Here is a 24316-nt window from a genome sequence, read left to right as displayed (position 1 = left end):
TACACCATAAATTAAATAAATTATGCTTAAAATATGTTATACTATATAGAAGAGAAGCAATTATTTGAAAATAGATACCAATGGATTTATTAGGGAAACAGGCATGTGGCAGTGGACAAAACCTCAGGCATTAACAAAAGCAATCCTCTGTTACTGCAGAGGCTATATATAAGCCTTGTATCTTATTCAAACTTTTATTAAGCACCACCTTTAAATAAAAAAGTTGTTGTTTTTCCTGCCATTACTGTTGCTGAATAAAATGTTACCTCTTAGGGGTTAGAAGATATCATTTTCTGGGCTGACTCTAGATTGGGCCTATATCAAAGTTTAGAGAATAATCAGTTTTCTCAGCTCTTTAGAGTATGCCATCCAAAGATTCTGGTTTTTATATACCATATGTAACAATAAGAAATCACAATGCTGGAATTCATTTAATGTTTCGATGACCTTTGTTAAAAATCCCCAAATCTACAGCCTCACACTTTAGAATTAATTTTAAACACAGACTCCTAAAGATAAGCAGACTCCATGTAATTTTCAGAGCCACCTTATTTCATCTGTAATTTAAAATATCTTGTTCTGATTTAAGAAAAATAAAAAAAAGTTTGAAGACCTTTTCTCCCTGGAAATCATATTTTCCATGGAGTGAAATGTACTGTATTAAATCAATCTACACATCCAGACTTTTGAATCCAATTAAAATGTTCACGATCTTTTTTTAAAGACAGAATAATAGAAACTGAAAAACAAAGGAAAGGCAAATATGTTGCTAAAAAAAGATAAACATTTTCTGACTAATACTTGGAAAGATGATCACACATGAGAAAAGACTGCTTGCAGGACAAAGACAAGAATAGATTTATGAATGTGAAAGGATGCAGTATATTGTTTTAAGGTGTCCAGTTGTGTGTCCTCTCAAGTGACTTCTCAACTAATAAAGAGGCTGCAGTTTTTCAAACTACAAAAGACTTTCAGTTGTGTGCCCAATCATTCTACCCTGTCTTTGTATTGATTCTAATCATCTTGAAAATATGACTGGAAATTAGTATGCAATTCAGAAACTTTTTCATTGTTTGTGGTTTATTTTTTTTCAACACAAATCTTTCCAAATTACATGCTCTTTCACACAGAAAATCTTTGAAAATCTTAAGCCTGTTTAGGTAAGCATTTGTTGAACAAATATCCTGGTTTTAATTTATATTTCATTTCCATGAATGTTATTTCATAGCTAGTCATACATTTTTGGAAGCAGTCTAGGTGCTGATTTTTTAAAACTGTCGTAATTCCTCCAAGTGTCCAAAGCTAGACGGTTGGTTGCCGTTGAAAAATCAGTCCATCAGTGGGATTTAATTACCTAAATATTTTTGAAGAAATATACCTTTGTCCTTGCATATTGTTACAGCCTCCATTGTTATCTGTGTGCAGTTCTCACTGATGTTAGAGTAGCTGCATGTGAAAATGGCAGACTTTCTGCTTATGTAAACACCTATTATAGCATCTTTTTACCCTCTAAGGATTTATGACATCTACTTTCAGAATCTTAATCTTTTCAGACTGAAGATACATTTTGATCCTTTCCTGAAACAAAGTATATCAAAATTCATTCAATAAGATATCAGTCAAGACATCAGTAAAACTTCCATGAAGTACTACAGAGGAGCAAACCAGAAACTGACAGTATGCAACAACTTTATACATCCAATTTACCGCTGAAGAAAAGATGTAACTGTTATCAAAAGAGCGTCTTTGTTGAACTTGATTGATAGTCAAAAAATATTATGCTTCTTGGAACAAAGGATGTGAAACACCCATCGGCACAGAACAGGTCAGAGAGAATCAGTATTTTCAGCAACTGAACAGTCAAATCATTAATTTTCAGTGGGAAATTATGCTTAAAGTCTTACCACATAAATGGAGACATCTTTGTGATAAAAAGGAAGTGACTCATGGTGATTTTTGTTTACTTGCTTAATTTGTCCATTTTTATGTAAACTAGTGCTGCTTCATCTTACTTTTTCTACCAAATCCTTTCCATTTCCCTGACTGTCACTGGGAAGCATTTTCCTAATTAAAATGAACAATAAACTTCAAAATAAAATTCAGCAAGGAAAAAACCTCAGATTAATAAGGAATATAAAGAAGTATTCTATTAATCCACGTTTATAAGTAGAAAACAAAAATAAATAGCTTACTATCCAATCAGCATAGTGTTACATCAACAGTCCTGTTAAAGACTCATTAGTGTTTCATCACCTCATCACCAAAGGTTGACTTGTTGCTGTGTTCAAGTTGCTTGAATGTCAATGGTGAGATGAAATGAATATACTAAGAGGTGAATAGTTCTTTTATACTTATCCAGAGAGTAGAACCGATGAGTTTTAAATCCAGGAAGAACACATATCTACATTACAAAACCCTGTTTAACAGAATTTTTGTTCTTCTAATTAACCCCAGGCGCCCCAAGAAGAATAAGATAAATGTGCAAGGAGAAATGGTGCTTTTGCCAGCTGTCTGTAAGCTTAATTTCTTTAAGTTTCTAGGTCTGATTTTGACCCCAGTCAAATCGTTTTTACGCCAAAAAGAACTAAAAGTATTCAAGGGAAACACTTCCAGCCTACTTGTGTAAAAAACCCAACAGCCTCTAAAAATCTGGATGTTTCCCTGATCTGTGATTTCCAGAGGAGTTAATAAATATAGGCCAGATGATATGCCACACCAGCATGGGAATAGGAAGCATTCGGAGCTGTATTTGTTCCATTTAATATCAGGGAAAGGATTTCCTTATGTGGAAGAAAGCAAGCTCTATAGCCTTCCTACATCAGATCTGTAGCATGTCTGCCCTTCAACAGCAGAAGCTAGAGCAGAAGAGTAATTGCAACCTCTTTTAGCTTGCCCTTCTTCCAGAGTAGCACAGTACTGCTAGCTATCACCATTTCTTAGGAGGCAGCAACTTGCGGGAAGGCCTTCAAAGAATTTTCAGCTCCTTTTGGACACCCCAATGGGGCTGGAGGAGAGGAACAGGAGGTGGCAAAAATTATGGGTTACATTCAGCTTCCATCATCCACTACATCCTTTTCATATGGTGCAGGGGAGAATTGCGCAGCAACGTTCTCCAAACCTTTGGCATGTGTTAGCCTGCTTGTTTGCCGTTCTTAGAAACATTTCTGCAAGATCTACAGCTATAGATGACTTGGAGTATATATCAGATATAAGTTTTTATACCTCTGCTACAGTGTATGACGCAGACTAAACATGCCTTGCACAGATTCTGAAGAAGTACAGACTTCTGCCTACAGACTGGAATATCTTCCATACCATGGAAGTCTTGCTTCTGTTTCTTGTTGGTAACAGGATTTCTGACTTACAAGGTTTATCTGATTCAGCTGAGCAATGTAGTTTTTTTCTTGGATCAAATGATTGAAAAGTCATCACAAAATTATAAAAATGTAAGTAACAGATGGCTTGTCCTTACTTTTCTAAACAGACACACTGTGTAACCTATTCATTGTACTTTGTGAGTGACTTCCACTAAAATATGGTCACTGCAGGCAGAATTCTTTCCATGCTGAAGTTAATTAGAAATAATGTTTTAAAATGTGCTTCTAGGTAGCTGTAACAAGAAAACCTTTCTAGCAAAGCAGCTAGACACCCTGGCTAGCAGATATGAACTTAAAAGCTGCTTGACATGCTTCATGTACAACAACAGTATTCATCACAATCAACAACCAGCAAAATAGATAAATTAAATTTTAATTGTTTGCCCCTCTAACAATTCACAATCCCATGGACTCTCGAATAGTTGTAAGTATGGGCCTTACAGCATACCATGAAAGTCATCAAATATAAATTATGTGGAATGCAAATTACACATGCTGTGTAATGTGCCTGACAGCCTGAAAAAAAAGAATGAAAATGGCAAAAAATCCTTACTGCATGTAGAAATGTTGAATCAGACTCCCCCCACAATCTAGCAGGATAGTCTGAAAATTCTGTTTGAGTAGATTTTGTTAACATTTTTCTCCCTTCCCAACACCCATGCTTAAATGTCTTGTTACATTGGGGCTTAAGGCTGGTAAATACATGTTACTTCCAGTGAGAGAGACTCTTGCATTGGAATTGCTTCATCACTTCTTAGGAATGGAACTAGGAAGGGCTTTTGGTAAGATGTGCTTTCCTCGCATGTTAATCTACTTTTTCAATTTTACAAATGTATGCCTCATTTGCAGTGAGTATGCAGATCAGTATTTGCATAAACAAATTAGTTTAATACTGTGAAATATTGACATAATTTTTTCAACATAAGCATGCATTTTGAAGTATAAAAGCACAAAAATTCCCAATTTCATTTTTATTTCACTTCATCCTTTTTGCATTAAAACAGCCATTAGAACAGCTGCATAAATCAACCACTTATGCATGAAGAAATGTGATTTTGTATTTTGTGAACAAGCAGAGTCTAAGACAATAGGGAAAACCACATTGGCTATGTAAATAATGTAAAAGCCTTATGGGAAAAGGAAAAAAAAATCATTTTAAGAAATTAGGTTATGATCTACTTCAAAATGACCAACCTATTTAAGTCTTGCCAACTCAAATATTGCACACCATATACAATTCAGTTGGGAAAAATCAATTAATTTCCTAATGTTTATGCTTCATAACGGTTGCAGAATTTCAGCAATGATTCCATTCTTCTAATCTCTCCATCAGTTCAAACTCTACTCCAATGAACTTCAAACTGCAAAGACAAAGGTTGGATCAGTGCAGATTTTTGAAGAATTCTCTTACCTCAGCATTATTATTATTCAGAGTAATCAAGGCTGTCCTCTTTGCAAGAAATTTCTTTGACAGCGCTGACTAGCCTGAACTTTCTTAGAATTCTTTGTGTCTGTATATTTAAGCTTCTGCTATGCTTTTGTTTGGAAAGGTCTTTGTGACAATGGGTAAAAATGTCCTTTTTCTAATTCATTCATGAGCATGAAAAGATACCTGTTTTAAGACTTGATTATGCAGACACATAACAAGAGAAGAGTTACATTCAAGTTTATTGTAAACTACATATGAAAGTAATGGCTACTCACTGGATAATTATTTGTCAGGACACCTCTGAAAATATAGAGAGTTATTCTTAAATACCTAATAGCTGGTTATTTAAGCTCTCTGAGAAAACATATTGGTTAGATTCATCTGAGATTATTCATTAAGCGAATTAGTAGCTTCAAGGTACATGGAAACTTTATGAACATTAAGAAGAATAACAGCTAATGAGGTTTTCTTTGTTGTTTTGGGGGAATTTGAAAGAACCTGAAAGGAACTGGTATCCCATGATTTAATAATAACTTTCAGGTGACTCAATTTGGAGGAAAATCAAATAATTTTGTTTGCTTTGTGAACTAAGCACAGTTTTATATTTATGTTTTATTCAACATAAAATGTTAGTAAAGCGAAATCTGTATACTGAAACACTTAAGTTAGTTTTTTATAAACATATATAAGGATAGATATATGTATACGTCTGCATATGTATATTTTGTTCTGATCGTGGTTACGTGCAACTATGATGATTTTCTGACAAGTTCTGGAGTCACCCATCTTCATTTTTCTAAGAAATAAAGATGGTGGCTATTATATTCTGAAGAGTTTTGGCAGATGCCTCAAATAAACAGAATATATGTGTTAGAGAATCATCTCATTATCAGGTAACTCTTCAGACCAGTAGCATCACTGGACCTAATATAGTAGTCAAGATGAAGATATACAAACTTGTCTATCCAGCAGCCTCCCTGGGTTTTGTTACTTTTTTTTTTTTTTCCCCCTAAAGGAACTATATACTAGTTTCCATGTACATTTCTATTCCTTTGGGCATAGTTCTTGCAATTAAGCAGGATTTGCTTCCTTGGCATGACAGGAAGAATACTTTAGTTTTATATTTTAATCTCTTCTGATCTTAATAGCTGATTGGGCAGCATTCAGCATTTCTCTTAACAAGTTCACCAGGGCACCAAGTGAAGGTATCTGGCAGCAGGTTGAAAACCAAAGAGAATAGTACTTTTTTTCATATAATGAAAATTGAAATAGTGATGCTCACTCTCACAGAGTGTTGTGACAATGAAAAGTCTGGCTGCTGGCCAGAAGGAGGAGACGGACGTGCAGTCCAGAAGCCAGGGGAGGTGCCAAAGGGCAGAGGCTTTTTTCTGCTCACACTCCTCCAAGAGTCCTCTGCTGACCATGGGCATGGGCTGGACGCTGGCTCAGGCTCAGGTCTGCTCTGACTTGAACAACTGCTCGCATGTTTTTTTATCGTATCTATTGAAGTTAAAGGTAAAAGTACAATGGCTCTGCTCAGCCACCACGTAGGGTGGAGATAACATCTAAGATGAGAGACAGATCCAAAATAATTCACTCAAATCATGGGAATAGTTAATTAAACTAATGCAACAACTATAATTTGAAGTGAATGGGGCATGAGCTAATTCCACCTGCAAACACCATTGTATATTGATCTGGACAAACAACAACCCCCCTTTGTAAATACCTATGTTTACTATAGTATCTAATGGTTTTGTAAAGTACTTTAATCGATATTTAACCAAATCTAGTAACAAGACTGTGTTTTCTTATAGGTGCTACTAAACGATGTAATATTACTTCCTGTAGCTATGGAGACCTTTGCTCTCGTTAGTGCTGCTATTCCATTTGCTCTAACCCTGAATAATCTTTAAAGAATGTTTTTAGTCATGGGCCCTTCACCTTCTGGTGATTTCATCCAGATACAATTTCCACAGGCTTTACTGGGTTAGACAGAATAAAAGAAGGGACCATCTGAATAAAATAAAATGTCACCATTAAATTGGCTTTTGTAGCTTAAGGTATAATGTAATGATATTTTCCCAACAGCTGCTTTCAGTTGAATTTGAAGTTTTGAAAACCCTTTGCATCTGATTCAAGTAATAAAATGCAGGTTGTGTTACTTCCTCCTTCTGTGTCGTATACAACAAGCAATACGTTGATACTTTACATGCAACTGGTGGTCATTAGGAATTTTTACTGTATGTTAACATTATTTGCTGACCTCAACATTTGATGAATGAGTCACCCAATGAAAAGTTTGCTTAAAAATCAAGGGATGGACAGATGTTATTTTGGAATTAAACAATTCATTGTTTTTTCTAATTTCTGTTGCTCACAGAATTTTATTATCTGTAACTTCTTGTTTGCATTTTCATTGCTTTCAGTTTTTACAACTAGATCGGAATAAAATGAGTTCAATTCTGCATATCTTCATGTGTTGCCTTTTATCCCAAGAGACTCTAAGTAGAAACTAGACAAAGGGATCACTTCATCAAGCACTGAAGTACAGCCATCCCTGAGGTGAAATGTAGCAACTGCTTGTCAGTACATACAACCAATATGCGAGAATTTAAGATGAGGAAGGAAGAATAAGCATATTCTTTGGAATTTAGTGAGGCAAAATCAACACCTGAGACTGAATTAATATGCCACAGTCCTGTAGTGATAATCTTTTGTGAAGCTCACTTCTTAGTGTATCTAAAAGAAGGCATTTCATCCTTCATAATACGTTCCTTACTATTACTGCTACCATGGTAAATATTGTACAAACATTGAGTATTTTCTAAATAAACAAGAAAGACAAAGAGTTTAAAGGAGAAACTAGTCCAGAGACATGAATGTCAGGCTCAGGAAGGAATCCAGTTCTTCCACCTATCTCTTCTGCACTTTCCACCCCCTCCAGTAATATTCTCTTTCAGTATGACCAACATCCTTGATTCTAAAGAAAGACTATAACTATTTAACTATTTCAGCATCTGCTGCAAAAACTTCATCACAAGGCATTTTATGGTATAAAAAGAATAAAAAAAATACTAATATGAAGACTTTAAGCAGTAGAGGTTGGAGAGACAAAGATGGTTTCAGAAGTATCTGAGAAGCAGTGCAAGAACTGATAAATGATGTAAGAAAGCAAGAACCATGTTAGCAAGATCTCATGCAAACTGCGGGGCACACCAACAGGAAAATATTGTCCCTTAAAAACAAAGTAAAAGAGAAAGAGAAGGAGACTATGAGGGTAAGTGAGGCAGAATACAAGAAGAAGAGGGTGTGAACAGATGCAAAATATGAGTCAGAACAGCAGTAGAACAGGAATGTAGAGTCCAGAAAAGTGGGAGAGAAAAAGAATAAGAAAGTGCATGAGACAGAGTTCAGGAAGACCACGGAATGTGTGAAATGTGGTAAGAAAAAAAACCCTGAAACCAAAAAACAATACCCATTTGTGTTCTCCTAGGTCACTTTTGACCCAAACTATTGAAATGGCAAGCATAAAGCATCCCTGTTTTCACAGAGAACAACTTCTCTGTTGAGGTGACTTTTCTCTTGCTTTTTCTGTTACCTGGTTTTCCCTGGAGGATGTGACAGGTTAATACTAGTTCAGGTCCTTCTAAATGAGCTGATGCATTTGCAACACTGTCAGTTCTTCAGTCCAGAGGGAATGCCACTGCATGAAGCAATCTCATTACAGAAATTAGCATTTACTGTGACTCAGCCATCTTCATCTTAGAAATAGCAGAAAGAGACACAAGCCTTGAAAAGATATGCTGGCATCCCTAAAGGAGCACTTTAGGGAACTTCTTCATGACTGTGGTTTTAATTAGGCATTAATAACTGCTGAATGACTACTTATGCTACAAAAAAACCAAGAAACTTTCAAGTGAGAGAATACAAGATCTAGGAAATCAAGAATTATGAAAAGTCAAAAACATATGCTTTTCAGAAATTTCAGGCTTAGATTTCAGAAATTTTACATAAAACATTCCCCTGCCCCATGCCTCACCCTAGCTTTGGTTTATATGTGCTCATAATCTTTAGTCTCAACTGAAGTTTTAGGTTATGTATCCAATGCCAGAAAGTGAAATCTAGCCAAATAATGTCTGGTTTGCATTGGAATCATTACAAAAAAATAGTTTTTGTCTCAAAGACAATGAAAACTATAAATCCCTCAGAATCCTGGGAGTTTTACCAGACTTTCACAGAAAAATCTACATCCCATATTGTTCCAAACTAGATATGTTAACAGGCATAGGAATGTACTCTAATATTCATTCAGTTTTAATGAAATATGACTTGAAAAAATGTTATTTTTGATTTTGCCATAAAAGTTATGGAATGAAAGCAATTAATATAATTAAAAGTATTTGAAGTGAAAGAATTAGCATAAGAATTTGGTACAACCAGTTTCACTGAATTTTCAGGAACACAAGAAGTCACACACATATCTGCCCAAAGACCAACCTCTTAAACACTTCCCTCTGAAAAAAAACCCTCTAATCTAGTAGCAGCTGTTAAGTGAATGTACTGGTTTTGGCTGGAATAGAGTTCGTTTTCTTCCCAGTAGCTCCTATGGTACTATGTTTTGGACCTGTGACCAAAACAATGTTGATCGCACAGTGATGTTTCAGCTGTTGCTGTATAGTACCCATACAGCACCAAGGCCTCCTCTGTTTCTCATGCTGCACTGCCAAGCGAGTAGGCTGATGGTGCATGAGAAGTTAGGGGAGGATGCAGCGGGGACAGCTGACCCCAACCTCCCAAAGGGATATTCCGTGCCATATGATGTCATGTTCAGCAATAAAATCTAGGGGAGAGTTTTCCAGGTGACTGGCTGGGCATCAGTCAACTGATGGGGAGAGATTTCTTTTGCATCACTTGTTTTTCTTTGGTTTTCTTTTTCCCCCGCCTTTCTTTTATTCTTTTTCTCTTTTACCTATTAAACTGTCTTTATCTCAGCCAATGAGTTTCTCACTTTTGTCTTCTGCCTGCTGAGGGGAGTGTGTGGGTCTCAGTTGTCTACTGGGGCTAACCCACAACAGGGAGATAAATATTTCCACTGATCAATGGGAGTATTCTGGTATTTGAGAATTACTGATGTTGATTATGCTCATCATGCACAGAAAAAAATAAAATCACCTTCCTTCTTATGATTGGAGTTCTTCATAATCTTCATATTAGTACAAGTATTCATCATTATACATTATAATTGCCAAATAGACCTTATCCTACATTTAGCTGATTGTTTCCTGTTAAACATTTGCAATGCTTCCAGGTCCTGCTGTGATGTTCCAGTGTCACAAAAGAGGGTAAATCACATAATATTTATTTATCTTTATAAAGGTTTTTTACTTTTTCATCATAAGACACTCAGCCTAAAGAAAAATGAGTCACTTTTTTAAACAGGTAGAGATGGAAGCTTTGGAAATTAGCACTTCTGCTTGCCAGGTCAGTACTGTATTTGGTAATGGTCACTATAGAAATAGTACTGGTTGAAAGAAAATCTCAAGGGAGTGAGATAAATAGTGGGAGGATCCAAAATCTAGCTTAAACACCTGGAAAAAAAAATCTAAGTAACACTCTCAGAAGAAAGTCATAGAGTTCTCAGGCTCTTTTTTCAGTGATTTCATTTCACTATGTTTCAGGCCAAAAGGCTTAAATTCCCAAAACAAAACATCCAGAACCAAATCCAGAACCAATCAACCCATATCTACAACCATTCTCTCTGGTTTTGATGGAAGATTTCTTTACTTATATCACTGTCCTTTTTTTGTCTTAATTTTTGTTCCAGCAAAGGAAAAAATGATTTTTTTTTAATCTGTTTTCCCTCTTTCCACGGGGGGGGCGAAAAAGGGAAAAAAAAAAAAAGAAAATAAAATCACACCAAAATAATGTAAATCAATAAGAGAGTTAAAAGGTGCACCTATACTATCAAATCGCTCTGCTTCTAGTTCAGTGATGGTCCATGGTACATGTAGATTAAGCTATGAGTTTCTTTCTCCCCTAACCAGCATGTTCTGAGGAGATATCAGGATGGACACCTTCACCCAAAGCAGACTATGCTCCAGAGGCCTTCATCTGGTGGGAAGAAAATGATCTCTGATCCTCTCACCTGAAAAGCAGAGATTTCAGCAGGCAAAACAACAGGCTAAACAGATGACCTGAGTGCCCAAACGACTCGGTGAGTTTCTCCATCTCTGCACTTGTGCCCCACGCAACCACCCATTCCAACCCTTTATTTGAGGGATGGGCTTTGGCTGGACTGTCATCAGCGGTGACACATTCCTCTCAAAAGTACCTCTGCGAAGCTGGCATTTTCCTCACACAAAAAAATACTGTCAAAAAGTTCCTGCCAACCTTTGTGCAAAATCAACTTAAAAATACTGGGGAAAGCCACTGCTAACCAATGAATGTTGATTAAGCAGTCAAGTGGTTATTAATGGTATTATTACAGCTGCTGGTATTAGGGAGGAATTATGTTAGTGATTTTTCAGGAAAATAGCATCTGCAGAAAATGCCTTCTTTGTGATCAACTAGGAAAAACTCTCAACAGGTGTTAAAAATGGCATACTACCATTTGCAGTACCTAACTTTGTCTCTTTAAAGCCAATAAAATCTAATTGCCCCATTGCAAAAACATGTAATGAATCAGAAATTAAATAGTTCAAAGAAAGGAAAGGATTGACGGTGGATGCTCAAACTTTCTGTCTCTGTATATATCACTTTTTTCTGTACACATGTTGAAGGTTTTTCCCCCATGCCTTTCTACTCTTATAAAAGGCAATTTACATGACTGCAACTGAAGCTTAGAATATCCCTCCTCATCTATGAACATATTCTGCAAGAAGGTGTCTGATGTCATTCTACCTGATCCAGAGCTTATGTTCAAAGATTCTGATCCAAAGCCCACTGCAGCCCATGGAAAAACTAGTTCTATTGAATTTCAGGGAGGTTTTGATCAAGTCTAGAAGTAAAATATGAGGTTTGTTTCCAACAGCAAAAAGCACAAGAAAGTTCCCTGTGAACTTCCTGCTTTTCCTACTGTGCTCCTGCATGAAGGAATCCAGCCAAGTAACTGCACCGTTCCTTATTCCTTTCTATTAACACAACCTCGTATTTATCTTAGAGAATCTGATTCTGTCATTCTTATCCTCGTATCTCTTCAGTTTATTCTCTTGCCCTAAGATATGCCTTCAACAACTACAGTTAATTCAGTAGCTATGAATCAGTGGACTGTATTACACCTTATTTCTCTAATGTGTCATTGCTTCCCAGCTGGTCTCTTACATGACCGACCACTATACCGCCTAGCACATGCAGAAATTTGGGAATGGAGTGCTGTTACATGACCCGCACTTGACACACTGACCTCCGTTTAACGATTCACCATTAATGATTACTCTCCACATTTGATTATTCTTGACAATTTTGTATTCAGATTTCTGTAGATTCCCTCTGAAACTATAATTTGTAAATTTAGTAAATGCCTCATTACAGTTATACATTATTTGATGACACGACAAATCTGTTAGAACAATAGCCTTTTGAACATATCATGGAGATGTACATTTTGTACCATGTAAATCAATAGGAAGAGCTTGTTGCTAATAAAGGATCCCTCCAAAATGGAATTAATAGCACACTTCTATTTCAAAAGTAACTTGTACATATAAATTCATATTTCTGAAGAACTGACATAATAGAGAGGCAAGACCCACAGGCATATTAATAATTCTGTCATCAAAGCAAGTTTGATTATTGTATTTACAACATGATCTGCAGCCACGTTTGAAATGATGAAGAGGAAACAAAAAACACTGAAAAATGGCTCACGAAGTTGGCACTACACATACTATGCAAGCCGTGAGGGGAATGTGAGCAAGTGACACTGATTCCAGCATATTGCAACAGCAAAGTGATTAACTCCACCATAATAATAATGCTCTTTTAATGCATCTTTCAGGGGTGTAATTATAACTAGTATTACTAAAGTGCCAGCTGAGACCTATTATTCCTTGTACCATGTGCTACACTACAGACACAATAAAAGAGAGCTACTTCATACTATTACAAGATCTGGATACATACCGTCCTCTGCACGTCCGTGTGGGAAAGGCACATGCTAAATGAAGGACTGTGGTGAACTTTAACTAGTTCCAGGATCTGGAAACTGGGAGATCAAGGCTGCACTACAGAGCACATTTGCACTGCTGCAGAATAAAGGAGGGGTTTTTTCCTGCTCCGTTTTTCATATGTTTTACAGAGACTGAGAAAGTTGTTAGTTTTCCTTTTTCCATCATGGCAATTGTATGGTAATGTTCACTTTTTTAAAGTTTGCAGAGAAATGCTGTGAGATTAAACCCTAAATGCTTTCATATGTTAAAAAAAAGAAGAAAAAGAAGAAAAAAAGATCCCTGAAACTATCCAAGGATCTGGTTAGTCAGCCAACAAATCCAGCTGGGGTGCCTGATCCTCCACTGTGTAAAATGCTCCCAGTCCTACTGAAGGTAATAGCAACTCTTATTTGTGCCAGCTGGGGATCTAGCCCATGAGGCCATAAAGCAAACAGGGTAAAAAAATCCCATCAAACTAAACATAATACATATAATTTAGGCTACCTCCAAGGGCTCCTAAACTAATAAAATCTGAATTGAGAGCAAGGACATAATTAGCTCTATTTGTGTCATATTTAATTTTATCAATGATATGATTAATTGGCCCCTTTTCTATCTGTTTTCATTGTTTTCAGGCTTGACTCGCTTTTTGTTTGTACACTTGCCATCGGTTTGATGGCATTGCTGCTCTCTGGAGTTAACCTCTGCAAGGAAGAAACACCTCTACATTTGCACCAGGGCAGCTGAGAACAGAAAGGTGGATTCCTCGTTACTGACCTGCTCCTACATTCACTGTAGTCATTTGAAAATGAAATATTAGACTGCCACACTATTTAAATTTTTACTTATTTTTAAGTATTGTGAAGTAAGCTTTATTTATTTTTCTGTGCCCATAATTTTTTTAAATGCATGACCACAGTGAAATAGTAACAACTGTTAAATGTACCTGTCTGAAAAGCAGGAAATTTCTTTCCTATGTGAAGATCATATTGCTCCCTTGAATTCAGCAAGTTCTTCCCCTCTCCCTTACTTTATAATGTGTGTAAAATATATAGTGTATTTGAAAATTTGCCCCACTGCTTGTTTGCATTCCAGCATTCTGACAATAACGAAGAAATTATTTATAAATTTATTCAACATCATTGTTACAAGTTAAAGTAGATTACTAAATTGTTTGGTAGACATTCTTTTTGAATATGAACTAAATAGGATCCTACTATATTTGACTTCACCTAATATATATAATGCAGAAGAAACATAATATCCACTCATGAAATTAGTTGAAGATTGATTGAAATATTATGTTGCATTGTAGTATGGGCAAAATACAGTTAATTAAAGCAAAAGATTAGGACCAAATGAAATACGAACTCATTGAAACCTAAAATTTTACATATACAGGGCCTGATTCTAATTTACATGAGCTGATGTAAAATGTGAGTCACAGGAAAAACAATCAAGCCACACCTCTAAAACGAGTATAACTGATAGGATTACTGCTTTCATTGTCTTGAAATGAAGAGAAAGGCTGCAATCAAAACAAAGCAAAGAAATATAGGTTACTGAAATTAAATTACTTTTGTGGTTTTTTTCCTTAGTGTATCTACCACTGGATGTTGTTCCAGTTCTTGTGCCCATGCTTTCAGAGGATTTCAGAGTGAGCAAAGAGATGGAGGATATGATTTATAACATAAGACTTTTGAACTTAGAACCAGATTTATCACGTGTGTCATTAAGCACCTAATATAGGCATCTCAAGATTGGAAATGAGTGCTACAGAGTCCTTTCTATAGTTACTACCAGTCTTTCAGTGGAAAGGAAGAGTTATATCCAGAAGGCAACAGTAACAACCTCAAAAATGAATCATCCAATGGAGGTGCTTACCTCACCCTAGTGAGTATATAGAGGACTCTATATACCCAGAAATTAATCTGGGACAAGTATCTGTAAAAAATCCACATATTTTAGACAAAAAAAAAAAAGAGACGAGGACTCTAAAATATGTGGACAATAACATTACAAAAAGGAATGGTTGGAACTGGAGTTAGAAAAATTAAAATCAATAATTCAGAAATGGTAATTAACTGTTGTAGTAACCTGGATTTTTTTATCAAGTTTTCTAATTCTACTGTGACTATTGGACCCGAAATCCTGTATCCCGCAAGTTTGGTTAGACAGCTTTGTAATTGACAGTAACCAAGTTCTTCCCCTTCCCTTCACATAATTAAAAATCTACCTGTTCTGCACTTCTTTCCAGCAATAAAACCATACTGGAACCAGATGGGACCTCAACATGCATATTCCTTTGAGCTGGTGACAAGTTCTGTTCTTATGTTTTTGCTGTCTGTGTTATCTGAATGCTAAATCCCATATGTATGTCATAGATGGTAAACAGCGCAGAATTACAAACACAGACAGCAGATATGTAAACACAGCAATAATTCCTGTTTTTACGGTTGAAGCAGATATCTTGCTTCTGCTCAGTCTCTTTGTGCTGTGCTGGACGCTGTACATAGAGTCTGGGGAGTCAGGAGGTCTCTCCAGGTGGATGTTCATGGGGCACAGCACAGGTCTGGCTTGGTGAGTCCAAACCACCCACCTCGCGGCATTTGGCTCCACAGCGTGTCCTGGGAGCAGGGCCCAGGGCACTGCTGTTCTCTGCCTGCTCTTGGCTGGTGTCACCTCACAGCACAAACCACGCCAAGGATAATGTAGACCTGGCTCAGGAAACAGGGAACCACACGAGCCTTCATTCAGCCATATATGTTCCACACCCACCAATTGGGAAAGTGCGTGCAAACCCTAGACTTTCCAAAAGGAGGCATTTTCATGAAGTTGTAGCATCATTTTAAGAAGAAAAAGAAAAAAAGGAAAAAAAAAGAAAAAAGTGCTCACTTCTCTAAAACGGACCATGCACAACAGCACTAAAACTAAACAGTGCAGAAACATAATTCACAGAAATCTATTCCTTTTCATAGTCTTTCTAGTTTCACTAACAAAGCCAGTCTGGAGGTTTTGACTGAGTCAAAACCCACTCTGAAATTCTGTGCTTATAAACTGGGAACATATTTTACCAATGCTCTCTGCTTTTTTTTTGCAAAGATTTCCAGCTTTATGTAAAGAGATTGACATTAAAAAAAATGATTTTCTGAAATGTCTCAATACTGATTTCCCAGCTTCTTCTACAATTCCGGTTAATTAAAGGTAAATTAAATCCAACCATGTCACCCAATTACATCCACATTGCCCGTTTTATTACATGTGTCTAGGTTGACAGCATAAAGAATTGCCTTCAACAGAAGAAAAGCAAATTATTCTCTATTTAAACTGCTGGGACGGCATTTTAATTCTTTAACACTTGATAAGCACTTAACAGAAGAGGACAAAATTACCTTAAAGAATCAAACCTTCTGTTTTTCAATTGACTTCAGTAACTTGAAGCTTTTTAATTAAGTACACCAGAGAAGTTTATTGCTTTAGCTGGTTCTCTGTACCTTTGAGTCTTCTAAAGTATAAACCCTTTTATGTGGTAATAACATTCCATATAGGTTTTCAAACAGCATAAAGGTATTGGTTTAGCCTATTTATGCTTAGCTCTCTACATCTGCTAAGTAATTGCTTTTTTCTTAAATGAAATATTAGAACGCTAGAGCATGTACTTTGTATGTATAGACACTGTGGATAGTGTATAATAAAATCATTCATGCTGCAATAATTAAAGCTGTGTCAGCATTTTCATTACAAACTCCGTTTTTCAAGTGTTTATAATTCAGCCATAAAAAATTGTCTTGGACTCTTTCCACCGTATCTGAAGGCCAAAAAAATATATCCATAAAAAAGTTTACAAGTTTTGAACACTTGTTTGCAGGTGTAGAACTGAAAAACAGTTTTGATTTACAAATGAAGTTTGACAAGTAGCCACTGGCATTTTTAAACCCAGACAAATCCAAAACACTTGAGATTATCAGGTTCATAAACCCATGCTTTCTGTGAGATTGTATTAATTGCTGCAAATGGGTGTTGTCATCCCTCATCAAATTTGTGATTGGTCATGAAAATACTGGTAAATGTTAACAATAAGTAAACTGGTAGCCTACAAGATCTTAAATCTAATAATGTGAAGTGCGATTGACATATTCTTTTATGAATGCAAGTATATATACTTTTAACTCTTTCTAGAGGTGCTAAATCAAAACCCTATGCTAAATCCAAGCACTATGGAAGTCAGTGTGAGTTTTGGCAGAATTTTCTCTCCAGAGACAGTAGTTATCTGGTTTTTCACAGATCCAATACAGCATGGACATCAGCTGTGTCTGCTTTCCCACAATACCCTGTTAATGTGCCTTAAACCTGGTGTGAAGGGAGCCATTGCCGTGATAACAGAGTAGCTCACTTGACATGTCATTAAATCTCCTTTCTCAGTCTGCTAAAATGGGTGCCAAGGAAGGTCACTTGGATGGAGTTTCTTGTAACAGGACAAATGGATGGACTGAGGAACCACAACTAATTCCATGAAATAACATACAGGGCTTTGCTTGGTATATCCCTGCCACCTCACACACACACTCATCAGCTTGTGGAAATTTGGCCTGTGAAGACATGGAAGCACTGATCCATGGACCATCGAGCTTTGCTGGCGTACTGTGTCCTTGCGGATGCGTAAGGAGCCCTGACAGAGCTGTTCTCTGCAGTGCTGGCCATCTGCACAGCCTTCTCAAGTCTCTACTTCATCAAAAGGCAGTGAAGACCATCTCTATTAAATTAAGAGTGGGTTTTTTGCACTAATAAGGTTGGAAGTGTGATTATCTTTCAAGTAGAATAACCCCTGTAACTTCTGTCCTGTCCTGTCCTGTTCTATCCTTGTTATAAATCAACACTGTAGCACTGTAGCACTTTTCAGCTGTGCATCAACCAAAGGAAGATCTGTCAGGGATGGGTCTTTTTGTCTTGCTGATTGAAGCAAACAGAAATAAGCTTTACCCTACAGAGCAAAAAGCTCTGCAAACCACTGCCCTCAGGCCCTGTTCGCACCCATTCTGCCTATTATTTGCCTTAGAGAGTCATAAGGCTTCATGTGGCATCTCTATGGCCCTAAACCAGGACTATTATTTTGTTTTGTTTTCATCTTGATACACATGAAATACTGTGAAGGCTGTGTTTCAGCTGCTTAAGTGGCATTTTTAAAGCATGATACCCTGGATCATGAGGTGAATGCCCCGTTTTGTGATAGGGCAGGTTGGACTAGGATGACTTTTTGCGATGGTGCTGGAAGACTCTGCGTAGGACGGAGGTGGTATCGTTGGTGACGTACCTGTCTGTAACTTTTGTGTCCTTATAGAGAGCCTTTTGTCCTCTTCAAAATCTTGAGTAGGACAGTAGGTATGCCAGGAACTATCCTCACTGAGTCAACCACAAGACTTACTTTGGAACAGGAATATATTTGGGCTTACTAATAAACTAATTCTTTAGGAATTTTATAGAACATGATTTAAAAAAAACCAGGTTTTTTTTGATATCGCCACAGCATTGAAAAAAAATTTATGTTTGTGTGGATGCATAAGGTCTATGATTTAAACCCCAACATTACTAAAACTGTACCGCCTATCAGTTTCCCAGATGGCAGGATGTATGTGCACCGTGAGAAAATCTACTGAGCTAAAATAACTTCCAGTAGAAATCACATTACTTTGTACCATGCACGTTTCTTTCATTTTCTCCAGTGTAAATTTTGAGGGTAACACTAATGTTATTATACAGGTATGACACACATCTGTGATATGCACCATGTGAATTTGCTGTGCTGATATTTCAAAGACTGGTTTACATTCATGGAGCTTTTAAAGTCCAGCACAAACTTCTGGAAGTTTAACAAACACATTTTTGACCTCAACCCTTCCTGTGTGCAGTATTGTTAGCCAATTTGTCCCAATTTTACAGGTTTTTAATTTCAAAATTGTCAGAGTAACAAAACTTGTAGCTGGTGTTACTTTAAAACCATTCAAAATAAAAATTGAGCCCTGCTGTTAGTTCCAAGGAAGAAAATGAGGTAACACCTGAGTTGAATTTAATATAGGAAATCCAGAATAAGATTTGGAAAAAAACACAAAACAATCCTATTGTTGTCTAGTTGAATCTTTTTCTCACTTTTAAATTTAAAGGAAAAAAAAATAATGAAAAATAAATTATTCTGATTCATGGTTTCCTTACCAGTGTTTTCTGAGGTTTTACACCAGAGTATAAGCTACTGAATCAAACTTGTAGTCATTGTGCATGGGATTTGTGCATATCATGGGGTTCATATATCTTTATCACCCTTTAAAGAACAGCAGTAAAAAAAACCCAGAAAGCCTTTCCCATTAATCATTTCAAGTGAACTCACATTTTTAGAACAAGGACAAAGGCATGTTGCTCTTAAAATGCACTCCTTTGCTGTTTGTTTTAATAACATTTGCACTCCAATGCCTCATAGGAAGAAGAGGGTAACACACAGCTTGGCTCTAGAAAAGCACGATTTTCAATTTCTTCCTGCAGTTTTTCTTCTATTATTCCTGAATATTTGTATCTACTGCCATAAGCATCTAAGCTGCTCACTTCTGTTGAAGACCAACATACTAGTAATTAGGAGAAAAAACACTTGACAAACTGGTAGTAGAGTATCAGAATGATAAATCAGAATGACAGCATTATTTCATACAAGCACTTTATGTGAACATCTGCAAGTCCATATATTAAGAATAAAATTATCAACAATCAACAAATCAGCACCTCTTTACTGTGATACCACTGAGTTAAATAAGCAAAAATAACAGCTTTATGGTATTTTAAGACTTTCATTCTGATACAGAGCAGCAAGACACAAAATGTGTCATTGCCTGAATATACCAGAAATTTTAAAAAACATTTTTTTTTACTTGAGATGATTTAGTTTTGTTATAGACAGCAGCAAGAAATCTTTTATTGTATCCAGATTCCTAAAATATTGGTTTATCTTTAAATCAGACCTACTTGGTATTAAACATTATTTTAAAAGTGTGTGTCAGACATTCACTACCAAAACCTAATTATCACTGGACATAAGCTTTCTAGATCAAAGGCTCAGTTTCCATGGTAGTACCTAAATTGCCCTCTTAAGTAACAGCTCATGTATCAAATCAGCATTGATACTTACTTAACGTAAGAAGAATAAAACCCAAATTGTGTTCACTTCTACCTAAACTCACTGAAGTAACCGAGACTTAGGAAAGTAAAATTTGCAAGTCTGCAGTTTTTTGGTGTAAATAATTGGTGTAAATAGCACTAGCAATGCTTGCTAACTAGACTTGAAGTATGTTGGCCTTAGCAGAACAAAGATCTGAACCAGCTTAGAATTGATGCTTTATATGAAGAATAATAATACAGATGAGGAGAAACTTTCCTCAGTGATTGCTTATGGAAAATATTTTGGATTTGTGGAACATACATGATCTGAGGTTTTCCTGTAACCCTAGCTAATGTCCTGGTAATCTTTTGATGCTCATCAGTAACACACTGTTATGCCTATAAGCACTTTTTCTACATCTTTTTCAGTTTAAGACTCATTAAATCTTTAGCAGCCATGAGTAATAGTATCAAAGAAGATAATACAAGATTCATTGTGTCATACAATACCTATAGCTTCCACTACACTAGCAAATGGGAGTAAAATTAAAGCCTTCTGTAAAATGTTAGTTATAGAAAGAAAAAAGACTTGCTTAATATTTATGTCTCCAGTGAAGTTTTGTTAGTAAACAATATGGTCAAATTATGGCTATTAACAAAATATTTTCAAAATTACTACTGATTAATTAACAAATTCTTTATTACTACAGATTACTGAAGTGTTAAACACCATGCTTCCATTATAAATCTTAAGTATAACTGACAATTTGCCATTGGGCTCTTGGTTGAACATGGAAGTAATATAGCTAAAAATCTCAAATGTCTGTGGCTAAACTAAGCCTCCTAGGGTCGTATTCATGCATTTAAACAACAGGCCTAATGAAGACAAACTTAGGTCTGAACATTTAGGTGAATAACTTGTGCTTTCATATCAGGATATTTTTTCAAATCCTGGTCTTTATTATTAATTTTTTTTTAAACACCAAATTAATTATAAAAGTGGATGGTATAATAATTCCACTAACTGACTTATTGCTGTAGAGTACACTGTGAGCACTAACTAATATCAGAAATAAACATTGTTGCTCGATTATTGATTACTCGCTCTTTTTTGGGGTAAGGGTAATGACAATCAAGTTTATGCATAAACCCAGAACTCTGTTAGACTCATGGCTTGTAGCTGAGGTCAGGAATAGTCTCTGAAACATGGAAATGCCACATTTTTCATGTTCAAATTATTTTAGGCTCTGAAGCCAACAGAAGAAGTCTTAAAGGATCCAAAGATATATTTCAAAGTAGGGAGAAAGCATGGGACATAACATTTCTTGTGTGTATAGGTGTGTGTGTATATCAGAAAGATGATGAAAGAGAGAAAAGAAGTAGATGAAGTGGTTACACTGCACACACTCAAAACTCAGTCACAATAAACAAACAGGAAGAAAAGGCATTACGTGATGCTTATTTAAAATATTTAAATGTTGTTCTACTGCAGGAATGCAGTACAAAATAGTAGATGATACTGTAACTTACATGCAAATGCATAATGTCTGAATTTAAAAAAAAATACATTAAAAACAATAGTTACACAGTATGTATGAACAAAACACTGGACATTTCTTTAGTTTTCTTAAATTAAATTGACTAGAAAACTGGGGTAAATTTTGACAGGTGTGTTTATATAAATAGAAACTTAGCGGTTGGTAGTCTCTTCATCCTTTGTGGTTCATATCCCTAAATGCCTCACAGAGCAATGAGTTGCATTGAAAGCAAAGAATAAAGTACCACTCAAAATTTGTTAGATTGGAAAAAAACAGAGTAATTTGTTTTGATCTAAATACTGGCAGAGTACTTGATGTGAGTATGATAGGGAGAATGTGCCCCATAACTCAATCACCTCACTTGTATTTTGTTGTACCTTAACCTCATAGCTATACTGCAACATCTAGGACCATTTTTTACATAGTATTATTATGTATGGATTGTTGCAAAGTTGTATTCAAGATACATACATTATGAAGCTGACATAAGGTAAGCAGGAATTTCTTGTGAATTCACACTTGCACTTTGCAACTGTGAAAGAAAAGCACTACTGATTATTGCTTTTAAAGTCTAAAAGCCATTTTCCACTGGGTGAAATTTAAGAGGGAGAAGATGCTTATTACTATTTATTAGTTATGCTATTTATTAGTTCTTTGAAAATGACTTTCTGTTAATCACAGTCTGACCTTGCCGTTAAGGGGCAGTTGTTGGAGCCAGAGACTAACTGCACTGCTCCAGTGTATGAACTGAACTCCTCCAGTGTTCATGCACTAGAGGAGGCTCAATGAAATTAGATTCTCCCCCTGTAGGGGGTAGACGTTGACCGCTGTCTGATGCCAGCAACTACAGGTCTAAATATTTCTTCTGCGGTGGTTGTTTTACCTTCCTAAACTTCCAACTTCATCCCTTTTAAATTGCCATATTTAGAACCTTACTGTTAACAGACTGGCTGTTTTTCAGCACCAGAATTAGGCTAATGGCTATCATGCTCAAAGGATAACTGTAGCAGCCTAAAGCCATGGCTAATTAAAAGGACCATATATACTTGTCTGTCCAAGAGCGAAGAAAATAACTCTTCTGCAGAAAGGAAGACTACTGAAAGTATTTTATAGGCATAACTGTGCAGACTCATTTGTTCCACTTCCAGTGTTGACAACAGCCACCAACCTGGGTAATAGTTCAGAATAAATTAAACCTAAAGTGAGAAGTGTCATCTCATTGGATCCTCCAGAAAATAAATTCAGACATACTTCTGGTATGCATTCTTACACTGTGTCATCATCTGCTTGAGACGCCGGCAGATCCTTTTTATACTGCATGTGTTTATTTCTCAGACAGAACATTTTGTATATGCAATGGACACATTCTTTTACATTGGCTGACATTCCACCTGAAAGTCCATCACAGCAAGCTTGTTAATGTGCTTCAGGATATACAGTACAGTAGTAAACAGACTCCCAATAGCAAAGTAAAACTCTGGTAGGAGGCTCGAAGAATATGTGTGTGCTAAGATCAAATCTTGACTTCAAGTTCAAGCGCAGTTTAACAGCGAATCCGAAGTTGTAAATGCAAAGTAAAGGCAATTTTAAGGCTGCTTTAAACCAAGCATGAAAGACTGAGGAGTCAAAGTTGAGATTCTATACATCTGGTTCTAATATGCCTCTTGCATTTTAGACAAGCGACCTTCTTTTTTGTTTCAAGCTTTACTATCACTGTAGTTGATACAGTTTGTTCGTTTATAGTTTGGCAACATTCTCAGTACGTTTGAATCAATGGTTTGGTAAACAAAATAATGCAGCTTTCTTTTTCAGGTTAAATTACATCTATTTTTTAATGCCTAGCTTTTCTAACTCTTGGTTCCTCCTTTCCCTCCTCTCCCTCCCGCCCTGCCCCAGAAAAAAAAAAAAAAAGAGCTTTAAAGTATTTTAGTTTCTTCATTTAAGGATTTTCATTTATACATTTTATAAAAAAAAATGTTTAAACCCTACTTCTGCTCAGTAACCAGATATTGCACAGACACATATCTTGATAGAGAGGTGGACCTATGTGTTACTGATATCATTATATAGCTCAGTTTTAGATAAGAAAGCTGCTTCAGACCAGCTGTATGGTCTGAGCAATCAGGCTGAAGTGGCAGGACAAGGGCACGGTGTAAAATGAAACAAGAAGAAATACACAGGGGATCTGCATGCAAACATTATTCTGCTTCATTTCTGCACCAGCCTTTAGAGGATTCCTCAAAAGTAAACACAGTTAATTAATTCCCAAGCAAAATAAGTAAACGCAAATTTTCCACTTACTGTGTGCTGTGCCTTGTCCGTGCACTGAAGAGAAGAGCCAGTTCTGCAGCGCTCACCTAGATCCAGGTTGCTTTCTAAATTAGTCATACATGTAAGCTGGAGGAAGCTCATTGACTTTTTAACTGTGCAAAGAGCGACCCATCTCACTGCTGCTTAGACAACCCTTCAGGACACTGTGCTGAACTTCAGCACGAGAGCACGGCATCTATTACGCTTGAGGCTCTACCATTTCACCTACACCTGGGTGGATCTATCAAGCTTCATCTCTATTAGGGCGGTTTGACTATGTGGTTTAAAGGAAAAAAATAAAAAGAGAGAGGGGGAGAGAGGGAAAGAGAGAGGGAGAGCGAGAGAAAAAAGGGCTTGCCGTTGTCACACTTGTTT

At 36.4% G+C, this 24316-nt stretch overlaps 1 protein-coding gene across 1 annotated transcript in view; it reads right to left on the bottom strand.

Moving 5' to 3' along the window:
• SEMA3A (semaphorin 3A) overlaps positions 1-24097 on the bottom strand; it is a 332422-nt gene extending 308325 nt beyond the window's left edge. The window contains exon 1 of the mRNA XM_069801685.1: positions 23933-24097. The gene's annotated coding sequence lies outside the window, so the exon portion shown is untranslated. The remainder of the gene's footprint in view (positions 1-23932) is intronic.
• Between the last annotated feature and the right edge of the window lie 219 nt (positions 24098-24316).

This window comes from Haliaeetus albicilla, chromosome 14, assembly GCF_947461875.1.
Source record: "Haliaeetus albicilla chromosome 14, bHalAlb1.1, whole genome shotgun sequence".
Lineage (NCBI taxonomy): Eukaryota > Metazoa > Chordata > Aves > Accipitriformes > Accipitridae > Haliaeetus > Haliaeetus albicilla.
This window is presented reverse-complemented; position numbering and strand designations above follow the sequence as displayed.